Source organism: Nerophis lumbriciformis, linkage group LG18 (genome assembly GCF_033978685.3).
Source record: "Nerophis lumbriciformis linkage group LG18, RoL_Nlum_v2.1, whole genome shotgun sequence".
NCBI classification, from domain to species: Eukaryota; Metazoa; Chordata; class Actinopteri; order Syngnathiformes; family Syngnathidae; genus Nerophis; species Nerophis lumbriciformis.
This window is the reverse complement of record NC_084565.2, coordinates 32,156,829-32,171,920: the sequence shown is the minus strand read 5'-3', so window position 1 is coordinate 32,171,920 and position 15,092 is coordinate 32,156,829. Positions and strand designations below refer to the sequence as shown.

General features: G+C 39.6%; 1 long non-coding RNA gene across 1 annotated transcript in view; it reads left to right on the top strand.

Annotated features, from left to right (window-relative positions):
- Positions 1–15,092, top strand: part of LOC133617829 (uncharacterized) — a 71,348-nt gene that overhangs the window by 28,956 nt on the left and 27,300 nt on the right. The window contains exon 3 of the long non-coding RNA XR_009817072.1: positions 10,274–10,519. This is a non-coding gene — a long non-coding RNA (uncharacterized lncRNA). The remainder of the gene's footprint in view (positions 1–10,273; positions 10,520–15,092) is intronic.

The following is a 15,092-nucleotide window of genomic DNA, read 5'->3' as shown; positions in this document are numbered from 1 at the left end:
CATGCCACCATCTTTTGGAGGACACTAGTTAATTTGGTCAATGACTGAGTTTTACTCTGAAGCCTTATGATAATAGCATCAATTTATATGACCCAATACACCAGGCCAGTGGTCGGCAACCCAAAACATTGAAAGAGCCATATTGGACCAAAAATACAAAAAACAAATCTGTCTGGAGCCGCAAAAAAATGAAAAGCCGTATATAAGTCTTATAATGAAGGCAACACGTGACGTAAGTGTCTATATTAGCTATAATAGCCTACTATCAAAATGACTGTGTCGCAGACTGAAGCAAATCTTCGTTGACAGAAATGTTGAAATGTAATATTTATTCTACACATTTTTATAATATTAGAAACCATTAGTAAATCAGAGGCTACTCAGACGGTGATATAACTAATTACTGGCTTTTAATGGCCAAAGGTATAGATGTGTGTGTCCAAGTTAAAGGAAACAGCAGGCTGTCTTCTTTTAATAGATTTATTACAATCTTTGGCAAGCTAGGTAATGTTTGCTGTGGTCTGGAACAACATGGCACACAAACAACTATCACACATGCAGCCAATATTACATACAGATAATGTGTCATGAAACATGCAAATATAAATTAAATACAGAAAGGACATAAATAAAGGAAATTAAATTATCTCAAATATACCTACAAACGAGGCATAATGATGCAATATGTACATGCAGCTAGCCTAAATATCATGTTAGTATTCATTCGCTTGCAGTCATGCACTGACCAAATATGCCTGATTAGCACGCCAACAAGTCGATAACATCCAAAAAGTGCACCTTTTGTGCATTCACACACAGCATAAAACGTTTGGTGGACAAAATGAGACAGGAGTGGAAGATTTTACATGTAAACAAACTGTTGCGTCACAGTCCACACTATGGTGAGTTCAAGAACCGCCAAAATTAGTAGGACAAAACGATGCTCACCAAATACTCTCATCAGTGACGCATACACACAAACATTAAACAGTGGACTTTCTAACAATTGGGAAGGTTTGTGTCATGTTTGTCCTCAAACAAAAAACACACTAAAACAAAAAAAATATTTTTCCCCCATCTTTTTCCATTTTCAAACCTTTTTTAAAAATGCTCCAGGGAGCCACTGGGGCGGCACTAAAGAGCCTATTTAACTGGCGGCCACATCCGGCCCGTCAAAGCTTTTAATTTTGCCCCGCCGAACAACACCCAAATAAGCTTGATGAAACCATTCAATGCTACACCTTAGGTTTAATTGTGTTTAGCTACATAATCAAAGGTATGGAAATATGGTAGGGTTTGATTTAACGTGAACCGGCACCTGATGGTACCGAGAGAATTTGGTCGGTACCTATAAAAATGACTGAATTTGGTACCAATCCCTAAAAAACAACTACACTATATTGCCAAAAGTATTTGGCCACCCATCCAAATGATGAGAATCAGGTGTCCTAATCACTTGGCCCGGCCACAGGTGTATAAAATCAAGCACTTGGGCATGGAGACCGTTTCTACAAATTTTTGTGAAAGAATGGGCCGCTCTGAGTGATTTCCAGCGTGGAACTGTCATAAGATGCCACCTGTGCAACAAATCCAGTCGTGAAATTTCCTCGCTCCTAAATATTCTGGGTTTGGAGGTTGCCAGGAGAACGGTACATTTCGGACTGCATTAGGCCGAGTGTGAAATTTGGAATTATGGTGTGGAGTTGTTTTTCCAAAGTTGGGCTTGGCCCCTTAGTTCCAGTGAAAGGAACTTTGAATGCTCCAGGATACCAAAACATTTTGGACAATTCCATGCTCCCAACCTTGTGGGAACAGTTTGGAGAGGGCCTCTTCCTCTTCCAACATGACTGTGCACCAGTGCACAAAGCAAGGTCCATAAAGACATGGATGACAGAGTCTGGTGTGGATTAACTTGACTGGCCTGCACAGAGTCCTGACCTGAACCCGATAGAACACCTTTGGGATGAATTAGAACGGAGACTGAGAGCCAGGCCTTCTCGACCAACATCAGTGTGTGACCTCACCAAAGCGCTTTTGGAAGACTGGTCGTAAATTCCTATAAACCTTGTGATCAGCCTTCCCAGAAGAGTTGAAGCTGTAATAGCTGCAAAAGGTGGACCGACATCATATTGAACCCTATGGGTTAGGAATGGGATGGCACTTCAAGTTCATATGTGAGTCAAAGCAGGTGCCCAAATACTTTTGGCAATATGGTTTATCAGTTATAGGACCTATTTAACTGTAATGATAAATAAAAGTGTGGTGTAATTTGGGATATATATTTAAATAAATGCTATTTGTAAAGCTTAATCTAGTCGATTGTGCATGTGAGGGCAGCAGGGATTCCTCTTACTTTCCTCTATTTTGTCAGAAAACTTCCCTTTTTTCGAATGCAAATGTCGACCTGTATTGACTGAAATGTATTCAGAATGTCTCTTACCCACATGCTCAGTTCTAGTCAGAAAGGTAATTATTGTCTGTCACTTCCAGCACCTTTTTGTAGAAATCACGCCGTAAAACAAGCCTGTGGAGCATAAAACATATGAGGGCGGATGCAAATGAAGGAGACCGATGTATTTGTGTCTTGTGTGACATTTGGAAGAGGGTTCCTAACATAAATCAAGTCCCTCCTAGCAGTGTCGACCAAAGCTTATGTAAGTGGCAATGCTTAATGAATATTTTAGGTGTGTTTTGGGGGCTGGCAGCTGCTGCGGCTCTGTGTGTGTGTGTGTGTGTGTGTGTGTGTGTGTGTGTGTGTGTGTGTGTGTGTGTGTGTGTGTGTGTGTGTGTGTGTGTTTCTCTCTTTATTCTTCTTTCTGCTTGGCTCTCTGCACTGATGATATTTCAATTGAGCTGTTACATCATGTGTATCATGGCCACTGCAGAGATGAAAGTCAGCTATTAATGCATGCAACACACACACTCACACACATTCTTGTATTTGTTACCTTTTTGGGACCTACGAAAAATGCCTACCTCTCTAGGACCACCCTTTCTAGATAAATAAAAATGTGTATTTACAACATTATTAATATATACATGCTATGCAAATATAAAAAAGCTTGTTGTGAAAAATGAGTTGGAATTTCACAAGAATAAGGTCACAATTTCACAAGAAAAACTTAGAATTTTGGCAGTATTATACTAAAAGTCGTCATTTTACTCAACACAAGTCAAAATTTTACAAGAAAAACTGAATATTTGTGCAATATTATGATGAATTTGGAATTTTACTCAATAACAGTCGCAATTTTACAAGAAAAAGCTTTAAAATTGTGGCAATTTTATGAGGTCGTGATTTTACTCGACAAAAGTCACAATTTCATAAGAATACTTTAACATTATCGCAATATTATAATAATAATCTGAATTTTACTTGGCAAAATTATGACAGAAGTCATATTTTTACTCAAAAAATGTCAATATTTTACAAGAACAAAAAAATTGGCAAAATTGTGATACAAGTCAGAATTGTATGACAAATGTCACCATTTTGCATTAAAAAGTAATAATTTTACACAAAGTTATAATTTTACTAGAAAATATTGCAATATTACGGAAACAAAGAATATGAGAAATTGTTCCCAATTTTATAAGAAAAGTCGACACATTGTGAGAAAAAGACTGCTTTTAGTCTATTATTTTTATTTTTTGTTTGATTAGTTTTTAATCTTCATTTTTGACTTCGTTATTACATTTTTTTTTTTTTTTAATTAATTTTGGCCAAAGGGGGTGCATTTCAATTTCTTACACACACTTGTTATTTCATATGTGGGCCAGAGGGGGAGCACTTTTAAAACAGACACCCGCCTTCTACCCGTGTGCAGCTGGGATAGGCGCCAGCCCCGCCTGCGACCCCGAGAGGGACAAGCGGTAGAAAATGGATGGATGGACACAGTCAATTTAAAAAAATCCCTCCTTTTTCGGACCACCCTAATTTTCATAGATTTCACCACCAGGGGTGCAAATGAGACATTCTCTATTAGATGCAATGGTTTTCCGTATTGGGACCATGATTTATGTCCGAACTTGTTCAGCGGTCCTCATATTGAAGGTACTTTTCCCTGTTGATGTCTCAAGAAGGATAGAAATACAAGAACACACACACACGCACAGCACTATGCGGTAACTAGGCTGCGCTGCTCGTTAGCAACCATTCACCATAATTGTTTATCAAAGTGTTTATTCTGCCACATTGCCACTGACCAATGAGTGCATAAAGACATTTACAGGACCTACTGATTACTGGCTGCCTTTATTGAGCAACTACTGTCTCATAACTGTTACTGCTAGTGTTGATTGAGGTGTAGACTGGCCAAAAACTGCATAAAGACTTCCTGAAAGAACCAGCTCATTACTGTCGCGCTGTTTTCAGACCTAATGATTGATTTCCTGACAGGCGGATGACTGCGTAAAAGACAAAGCATGATTGATGTATAGTCTGGCCAATGACTGTATAAAGACTGGGTGACAGAACCCAGCAAGCGCTGTTCCTGATTGAAGTATAGACCGACCAGTTACAGCCGTGGTCAAAAGTGTACATACACTTGTAAAGAACATAATGTCATGGCTGTCTTGAGTTTCCAATCATTTCTACCACTCTTGTTTTTTTGTGATAGAGTGATTGGAGCACATACTTGTTGGTCACAAAAAACATTCATGAAGTTTGGTTCTTTTATGAATTTATTATGGTTCTACTGAACATGTGACCAAATCTGCTGGGTCAAAAGTATACATACAGCAATGTTAATATTTGGTTACATGTCCCTTGGCAAGTTTCACTGCAATAAGGCGCTTTTGGTAGCCATCCACAAGCTTCTGCTTGAATTTTTGACCACTCCTCTTGACAAAATTGGTGCAGTTCAGCTAAATATTTAGTTTTTTTGACATGGACTTGTTTCTTCAGCATTGTCCAAACGTTTTAAGTCAGGACTTTGGGAAGGCCATATTAAAACCTAGCCTGATTGGTAAAACTGACTAATCACTTTTACTGTTTGTTATGATTGATGTGTAGTCTGGCCAAAGGCTGCTTAAAGACTCCACGTCAGAACCGACCAAATCCTGTTAGTATTTGTAATTATTGCACTGTCGACTGACCAATGCGTTCAAAACAACTGTACGAGGGAACCGACTGATAACTGTTATTGCTGATAATTAGGGATGTCCGATAATATCGGAGGTCCGATTATTATCGGCCGTTAAATGCTTTAAAAAGTAATATCGGAAATGATCAGTATCTGTTTCAAGATTATCAGTATCAGTTTCCAAAAGTAAAATTTGTGACTCTCTAAAACGCCGCTGTGTACACGGACGCAGGAAGATGTACAGAGCGCCAATTGCCGTATTTTTCGGAGTATAAGTCGCACCGGAGTATAAGTCGCACCTGCTGAAAATGCATAATAAAGAAGGAAAAAAACATATAAACCGCACTGGAGCCCGGCCAAACTATGAAAAAAACTGCGACTTATAGTCTGAAAAATACGGTAATCCTTGAAGGCGCTGCCTTTGCGTGCCGGCCCAATCTCATACTATCTACGGCTTGACACACGCACTAGCGAATGCAAGATATACTTGATCAACAGCCATACAGGTCACACTGAGGGTGGCCGTATAAACAACTTTAACACTGTTACAAACATGCGCCACACTGTGAACCCACACCAAACAAGAATGAAAAACACATTTCGGGAGAACATCCGCACCGTAACACAAACACAACAGAACAAATACCCAGAACCCCTTGCAGATGCTTGTTTTCATTCAGAAAAATCTACCTCTCACACGTGATGACAAGGAGAAAAAGAATTAGCCCACTCTTTGAACTTCATCTGTTGCACAAATAGACTAATAGTCTGGACTGAGTGAAGCTGTTTTATTTATGTTTTGTGCCTTTTTTTCTCTCCATGCACTTTAAAGGATGGCTGTGTTTTCTACTAGTCTAGACTGAAGCAGTTTTATTAATGTTCATGCACTTTAAAGGATGGCTGTGTTATCTCCTAGTCTAGACTGAAGCAGTTTTTTTATTTTTGTGCCTTTCTTGTTTTTATTTGCACATTTTTGTTACTCATGCGAATACGTTAAGAACAGGGCAGATTGAGCCCATTTTATAGTATACTCTGGCTTGAAGCTGTGTGCCTTCATTGTTTTTGTAGCTGTTGTTTTGAGGCATGTTTAAAAAAAAAAAAAAAAAAAAGAAGCACTTTGTGAAAGTCAAAGTACAGTGTTTCCCATAGTTGTAGTGGGTATCAGGATTATTTCAGGGAGAGCATGTCCCACATTCCAAGCTGCTGTTTTGAGGCATGTTAAAAAAATAATGCACTTTGTGACTTCAATAATAAATATGGCAGTGCCATGTTGGCATTTTTTTCCATAATTGAGTTGATTTATTTTGGAAAACCTTGTTACATTGTTTAATGCATCCAGCAGGGCATCAAAACAAAGTTAGGCATAATAATGTGTTAATTCCACGACTATATATATCGGTATCGGTAATTAAGAGTTGGACAATATCGGAATATCCGATATCGGCAAAAAAGCCATTATCGGACATCCCTACTGATAATCATTGAATTATCAACTGACCTAAAGGTACTCAAAGACAGCACAATAGTAAATACTTTTACTGCTTGTGATGCCTGGCCAATGACTGGATGAATCCTGGGTGGCACAACTGGATAAAAACTGTTACTGTTTTATTTACTAAAGTGTAGACTGACCAATGAGTTTTTAAAGATTGTGCAATGTAACCGACTGATGACTGTTACTGCTGATAATTATTGAAGTATCAACTGGCCTATAGGTACTAAAGACAGGACAACAGAACCGAATTGTTACTTTTACTGCTTGTTTTGACTGGCAAATGACGAGATGAATCCTGGGTGGCACAACTGGATAACAACTCTTGCTGTTTTATTTATTGATGTGTGGACTGACCAATTAGTTCTTGAAGATTGTACAATGTAACTGACTGATGACTGTTACTGCTGATAATTTTATAAGTGTCAATTCGCCAATGAGTCTGGGTTAATTACTTTTACCAATGGTAAATAATAATTTGGCCAATGACTGGATAAATCCTGAGTGACAGAACTCGAGGATCACTATTACTGTTTGTTTTTTTTATATTGAAATGGAGACTGACCAATGATTGCCAACGGACTGTATGATGGAACCGACTGATCACTATTACTGCAGAAGTGTTTACTGCTTGTGATGACTGGCCACATCTTGGGTGAGGGAACTGGGTAATCACTAACGGTTTTGTTTACTGGCCAATGACCACATATAAAGTGGGCGAAATAAATTACTGTTATTGCTTTTAATGACTGAGGTGTAAATTGACCAATGACTGCATCAAGTCTGGCAACAGAACTGACCGTGGGAGAGAGAAGTCTTGGCTTCTTAGCCATCCAAGGCAATAACCTACACGGTAATAATAATAATAGTAAACAATATGTATTTTATTTGTATTCCTAATCGCTGTAGACCACGGGTGTCAAACCAATTTTAGCTCAAGGGCCGCATAAAGGAAAATCTATTCCCATGCGGGCCGGACTGGTAAAATCATGGCATAATAACTTCAAAATAAAGGCAACTTCAGATTATTTTCTTTGTCTTACTTTGGCCAAAAATAGTACATTCTAAAAATAATCCTCTTGGCAAAACAATTGACGTAAGTTGAAAACTCTGAGGGGAAAAAATGTATGTAGTTTCAAAAACACAATGAACTTAGACTTTGTCTCAGTGTTTTTACAAGGCCATTACACTTTAAGCACTTCCTGTTTAGCATTCTAACGTTGGCAGTTTATTTAAACTGTTTGTAAAAACAACCGATTGTTTCCACAAACCGCTGCATTGGTGAAATCCGCATACTGCCACAACACATTCATTTATCATCATTCAAATATTACAATGCCGGGACTTAAGATCTTGCTTCAATTCTTCCACCTTCTGTAGCCTTTGTTCCATGTCCATATTCTTGTCTTTGTGTTTCTTAGACTCCGCTCTTTTATTGGGCTCTCCAATCATCTCCCGTCTGCCAATGCAGTGTCTCTATTTACCCGGAAAGTAGGACGTTCTAGCAGCAAAGCTTATGTTCCACTCTGATTCTGACCTTTAGCTGCTGTTAGTCATTATTACGCCTGCTCTGAGTGCTTGAAGGATGCATGTCATAACTTAAAGGTTATGTCGCCTGCATGGTGAACTGTTTGAAATGTGTATTGTAACACAATGGAACTATTTGTGATAACTTATTAGAACAACGCGATCCCCTTTTGGCTCCTTTTGATGAATCCCTCCAAGATTCACTCCAACTGATCTGCATATGCATCGTTCCTTTACATTATTCATAGCTCGCGCCGAGAACTAGGACTTATAGAAACACTGCAGAGATTCGAGAGGCATCTGAGCAGCTATGTGGCAAGCCTCTAAACTAGGGTTCTTGGAAAATACTGCGTCCAAATGTTCAAAGCAGTGGTTCAATGGTGCTAGAGGCAAAATCTGATGAAACCTGCCTTGGAAAATACACATAAGCAGGCTTGGTTCCGACATATTGAGGGAAAAAGCAATGCTATGGATGAAATGGCTGCTCTGGCATTGCCTCAAAGCACTTACTCAAAAACCGCAAAAACAAAAAAACATGTCTTGAAGCAGTTAAAGTAATTTTATTTGTTCATACTAGTCGCTACTGAGAACAAATAGGGTTTTTTTCCCATTGGGTTTGACTATGTAAAGTGCTTTAAGTCACTAGGGGAAAACGCTATATAAATATAATTCACTAATTCACATTGTGTCAAATAACATGATGCAAATTTTGAATTCAAGTGAATTTGTCTATAAAGTGGCAAAAGACGTTTTGTCATTTTATTTAATCTGAGCAACACTTGAGGCAGTTTAAAGTTGATTAACGTGGGCATAATTATTATAGTGTTCCCAATGTTAAAAGGATAAAGCCATTGTTTACAAATTTGGTAAATAAATAACCAAAAAATGTATATTTTGTTGTTTTCTTACTGTACCGAAAATGAACCGAACCGTGACCTCTAAACCGAGGTACGTACCGAACCGAAATTTTTGTGTACCGTTACACCCCTATAATTTATATATTATATTTAATTACAGTTGCATACAATTAGAAGGTGAATGGAATCAAGAATAAAAACCAAAATATAACAATACAAATAATTAGCCTGCTCAGTGGCCTTGTGGTTAGAGTGTCCGCCCTGAGATCGGTAGGTCGTGAGTTCAAAACCCGGTCGAGTCAAACCAAAGACTATAAAAATGGGACCCTGCTTGGCACTCAACATCAAGGGTTGGAATTGGGGGTTAAATCACCAAAATGATTCCCGAGCACGGCCACTGCTGGTGCTCTCTGCTCCCCTCATCTCCCAAGGGGATGGGTCAAATGCAGAGGGTAATTTCACCACCTTGTGTGTGTGTGTGTGACTATCAACTTTAATCACAAATTAATTTAATTAAAATAAAAAAAGGTAAATAAAATACTTTTACTTGACATATATTTAGTTGTATACATTTATGCATCGTAACGTCAGTACAAACATCATTTTCTGTATCAGACACACAGTTTTCAATATCTAAAAATTTGCGCTGCCATATTTAGGTGGAATTTAGGTCCCGGTTATGAGCTACTATGATGTAGTAACATCATTATTGTCCTTTATACCTTTCTTTTTAATTCCAGCTAAGCAATGGCGACCATTAGAAATTGAAATGCAGTCTAATGACTGTGGTGCAGATCTTTCGTGAAAACAAAACTATAGTTAATGTCAATGTCCATTTTTAATTTAAAATCATGAACGCCCCTTATAGAAGTCTTGCTTCAGAAGTAGCGCCTCGGGCAAGAAGTAATGAACATTTCACTGGTGTTTAAAGGGAGAAAGTCTGCTGTGTCAGCTTTTTTTTTTTTCATTTATCATTTCATGGTTGGCCTGCACAGTGGTGGTGGTGAAGTGAAATGAAGAAAATGAGCCGATCCATTCTGTTAGGCAACCTAATTGCACCTGACAGATTGTCAATTTGGTTTATGAGAGCAACTTTGAGGTTAACAATTGCAATTAGGGCAGACATGCTGTGGGTGAAGGCAATCAGTGAGGTGAGAGTCGATCTATAGCTGTGAATATGTAATTAATGCGTGCAGCTGGGCCCCCGGGCACCTCGCCATATAGAGCTACACTATGTACAGCTGCACATTTCATTCCATGTGCTTATATATATATTTTTTTCCTCCTCCTCCTCCTCCTCCTCCATCCTAAAGGTGAACATGCTTCAAAGCGCCGGCACGGCCTCTCTCGTCCCGCTCGTGCGTCCACCCTCCATCATGTCTGCTGTGGCGAATGAAAGCGATGCTCGGGGAGGCGGAACACCCGCTGGAAAGCAACAGATGGATCTGTGACGCATGTTGACGCCTGCACATCACCGAGGAAAGGAAGAGAAGGAGAGCTGCTCTGGTTGGGGACCCTTCACTGACCGGATGACAAGTCCCATTTCTTTTCGTTTGTTGGTATGCACACACCAACACACACACACACACACACACACACACACACACATTCTTGTGTTTCTTACCTTCTTGAAAAATGCCTACCTCTTTAGGACTAACCTTTCTAGATATATAAAGATTTGTATTTACAACATTAATAATATATACATACTATGCAAATATAAAAAAAGGTAAGCTTTTAGAGAATTTTTTTGTTTGTTTTTAATTGGTTTTGAATCATTTTCTTCAAGTTATTACAGTATGTCTCTATATACATATTTATTGTATTTGTTTTATTGATTTTGGCCAAAGGGGGCGCATTTCAATTTCTTATACACACTTGTCATTACATATGTTGGCCAGAGGGGGAGCACTTTTAATTTTTTACACACTAGGGACGGCGTGGCGCAGTGGAAGAATGGCCGTGCGCGACCCGAGGGTCCCTGGTTCAATCCCCACCTAGTACCAACCTCGTCATGTCCGTTGTGTCCTGAGCAAGACACTTCACCCTTGCTCCTGATGGGTGCTGGTTAGCGCCTTGCATGGCAGCTCCCTCCATCAGTGTGTGAATGGGTAAATGTGGAATTAGTGTCAAAGCGCTTTGAGTACCTTGAAGGTAGAAAAGCGCTATACAAGTACAACCCATTTATCATTTATCATTTACTTATTTCATATGTTGACCAGAGGGGGAGCACTTTTAAAAGCTACACACAGTCAATTTGAAAAATCCCTCCTTTTTGGGACCACCCTCATTTTGATAGATTTCACCACCAGGGGTGCAAGTGAGACATTCTCTATTAGATGCAATGGTTTTCCGTATTGGGACCATGATTTATGTCCTAACTTGGTCACACCTCCTCATATGGAAAATACTTTTCCTTGTTGTCTCAAGAAGGGTAGAAATACAAGAGCACACACACACACACACACACACACACACACACACACACATATTCTTGTATTTGTTACCTTCTTGAGACCTCTGAAAAATGCCTACCTCTTTAGGACCACCCTAATTTTGATAGATTTCACCACCAGGGGTGCAAATGAGATCTCTATTTTTGTTTTCTTGTAATGTGCTTAAGGCCGATGACAAACGAGTCACGAACCACAGATGACCCCTGTGCCGCACTTTGGGCAACTCAGCTGTAGAAGCTAACTGTTAATGGCCACTATAGTCTTAGTACCGTAGTGTATCTGTTCATCCTGTGGTCAGCACCGGAATTTGTGAAATCCGCTGTTCACCTGGCAGATTTGTTCAGGGATGAATAGGAAAGTCCATCTTTAGCTGCCGTCTTGTTTTATCATATATTGCTGCCTTTGCGCCTGTCAATGTCTACTTTTCTATGCACATTAAATCAACAAAAAAATCCTTACTTTGGAGCAATGTTCACGGACTCTAGTATTTGGCTCTCTGTTAGATGCAATGGTTTTCTGTATTGGAACTATGATTTTGGTCCTAACTTCTTCACCGGTCCTCATATGGAAGGTATTTTTCCTTGTTGGTGTCTCAAGAACACACACACACACTACCTCTTTAGGACCACCATTTCTAGATATATACAGATTTGCATTTACAATATTAATATATGACCTACTGCCTTCGGTAATGGCACCATTCCCAAATTATGTCGGCTCTATTGATAACCTCACTAACAACTTTGACAATGCCCTGCGCAAAACCATTGATAGTATAGCACCGCTAAAACAAAAAAGGGCCCCTAAAAGGCGCACCCCATGGTTTACAGAGGAAACCAGAGCTCATAAATTATCATGTAGAAAGTTGGAACGCAAATGGCGCGTGACCAAGCTTGAGGTTTTCCATCAAGCATGGAGTGATAGTTTAATATCGTATAAACGCATGCTTACCTTAGCTAAAGCTAAATATTACTCAAATCTCATCCGCCTCAACAAAAACGACCCTAAATTTTTGTTTAGTACAGTAGCATCGCTAACCCAACAAGGGACTCCTCCCAATAGCTCCACCCACTCGGCAGATGACTTTATGAATTTCTTTAATAAGAAAATTGAACTCATTAGAAAGGAGATTAAAGACAACGCATCCCAGCTACAACTGGGTTCTATGAACACAGATACAACTGTATCTACGACGGATACTGCAATACAAAATAGTCTCTCTCTTTTTGATGAAATAACATTAGAGGAACTATTACAGCGTGTAAGTGGGATAAAACAAACATGTTTACTTGACCCACTTCCTGGGAAACTTATCAAGGAGCTTTTTGTATTATTAGGTCCATCAGTGCTAAATATTATAAACTTATCACTTTCCTCTGGCACTGTTCCCCTAGCATTCAAGAAAGCGGTTATTCATCCTCTGCTCAAAAGACCTAACCTTGATCCTGACCTCATGGTAAACTACCGACCGGTGTCCCACCTTCCCTTTATTTCGAAAATCCTCGAAAAAATTGTCGCACAGCAGCTAAATGAACACTTAGTGTCTAACAATCTCTGTGAACCTTTTCAATCCGGTTTCAGGGCAAATCACTCTACGGAGACAGCCCTCGCAAAAATGACTAATGATCTACTGCTAACGATGGATTCTGATGCGTCATCTATGTTGCTGCTTCTTGATCTTAGCGCTGCTTTCGATACCGTCGATCATAATATTTTATTAGAGCGTATCAAAACACGTATTGGTATGTCAGACTTAGCTTTGTCGTGGTTTAACTCTTATCTTACTGACAGGATGCAATGCGTCTCCCATAATAATGTGACCTCGGACTATGTTAAGGTAACGTGCGGAGTTCCTCAGGGTTCGGTTCTTGGCCCTGCACTCTTTAGTATTTACATGCTGCCGCTAGGCGACATCATACGCAAATACGGTGTTAGCTTTCATTGCTATGCTGATGACACCCAACTCTACATGCCCCTAAAGCTGACCAACACGCCGGATTGTAGTCAGCTGGAGGCGTGTCTTAATGAAATTAAACAATGGATGTCCGCTAACTTCTTGCAACTCAACGCCAAGAAAACGGAAATGCTGATTATCGGTCCTGCTAAACACCGACATTTATTTAGTAATACCACCTTAACATTTGACAACCAAACAATTACACAAGGCGAATCAGTAAAGAATCTGGGTATTATCTTCGACCCAACTCTCTCGTTTGAATCACACATTAAGAGTGTTACTAAAACGGCCTTCTTTCATCTCCGTAATATCGCTAAAATTCGTTCTATTTTATCCACTAGCGACGCTGAGATCATTATTCATGCGTTCGTTACGTCTCGTCTCGACTACTGTAACGTATTATTTTCGGGTCTCCCTATGTCTAGCATTAAAAAATTACAGTTGGTACAAAATGCGGCTGCTAGACTTTTGACAAGAACAAGAAAGTTTGATCATATTACGCCTATACTGGCTCACCTGCACTGGCTTCCTGTGCACTTAAGAAGTGACTTTAAGGTTTTACTACTTACGTATAAAATACTACACGGTCTAGCTCCGTCCTATCTTGTCGATTGCATTGTACCATATGTCCCGGCAAGAAATCTGCGTTCAAAGAACTCCGGCTTATTAGTGATTCCCAGAGCCCCAAAAAAGTCTGCGGGCTATAGAGCGTTTTCTATTCGGGCTCCAGTACTATGGAATGCCCTCCCGGTAACAATTAGAGATGCTACCTCAGTAGAAGCATTTAAGTCCCATCTTAAAACTCATTTGTATACTCTAGCCTTTAAATAGCCCCCCTGTTAGACCAGTTGATCTGCCGTTTCTTTTCTTTTCTCCTCTGCTCCCCTTTTCCTTGAGGGGGGGGGGCACAGGTCCGGTGGCCATGGATGAAGTGCTGGCTGTCCAGAGTCGGGACCCGGGGTGGACCGCTCGCCTGTGCATCGGCTGGGAACATCTCTACGCTGCTGACCCGTCTCCACTCGGGATGGTGTCCTGCTGGCCCCACTATGGACTGGACTCTTACTATTATGTTGGATCCACTATGGACTGGACTCTCACAATATTATGTCAGACCCACTCGACATCCATTGCTTTCGGTCTCCCCTAGAGGGGGGGGGTTACCCACATATGCGGTCCTCTCCAAGGTTTCTCATAGTCATTCACATCGACGTCCCACTGGGGTGAGTTTTTCCTTGCCCGTATGTGGGCTTTGTACCGAGGATGTCGTTGTGGCTTGTGCAGCCCTTTGAGACACTTGTGATTTAGGGCTATATAAATAAAGATTGATTGATTGATTGATATACATACTATGCAAATATAAAAAAGCTTGTTGTGAAAAATTAGTTGGAATTTCACAAGAAGGTCACAATTTCACAAGAAAAAGTTTTTGTCAGTATTATAATAAAAGTCATCATTTTACTCAACGCAAGTCAAAATTTTACAAGAAAAACTGAAAATTTGTGCAATATTATGATAAAAGTTGGAATTTTACTCAATAACGGTCGCAATTTTACAAGGAAAGCTTAACATTTTGGCAATTTTATGAAATGAGTCGTAATTTTACTCGACAAAAGTCACAATTATATAAGAAAACTTTAAAATGTTGCAAATATTATAATGATAATCGGAATTATGTCATTGTTTTAAAGAACAAAAAAATTGGAAAATGTCACCATTTTG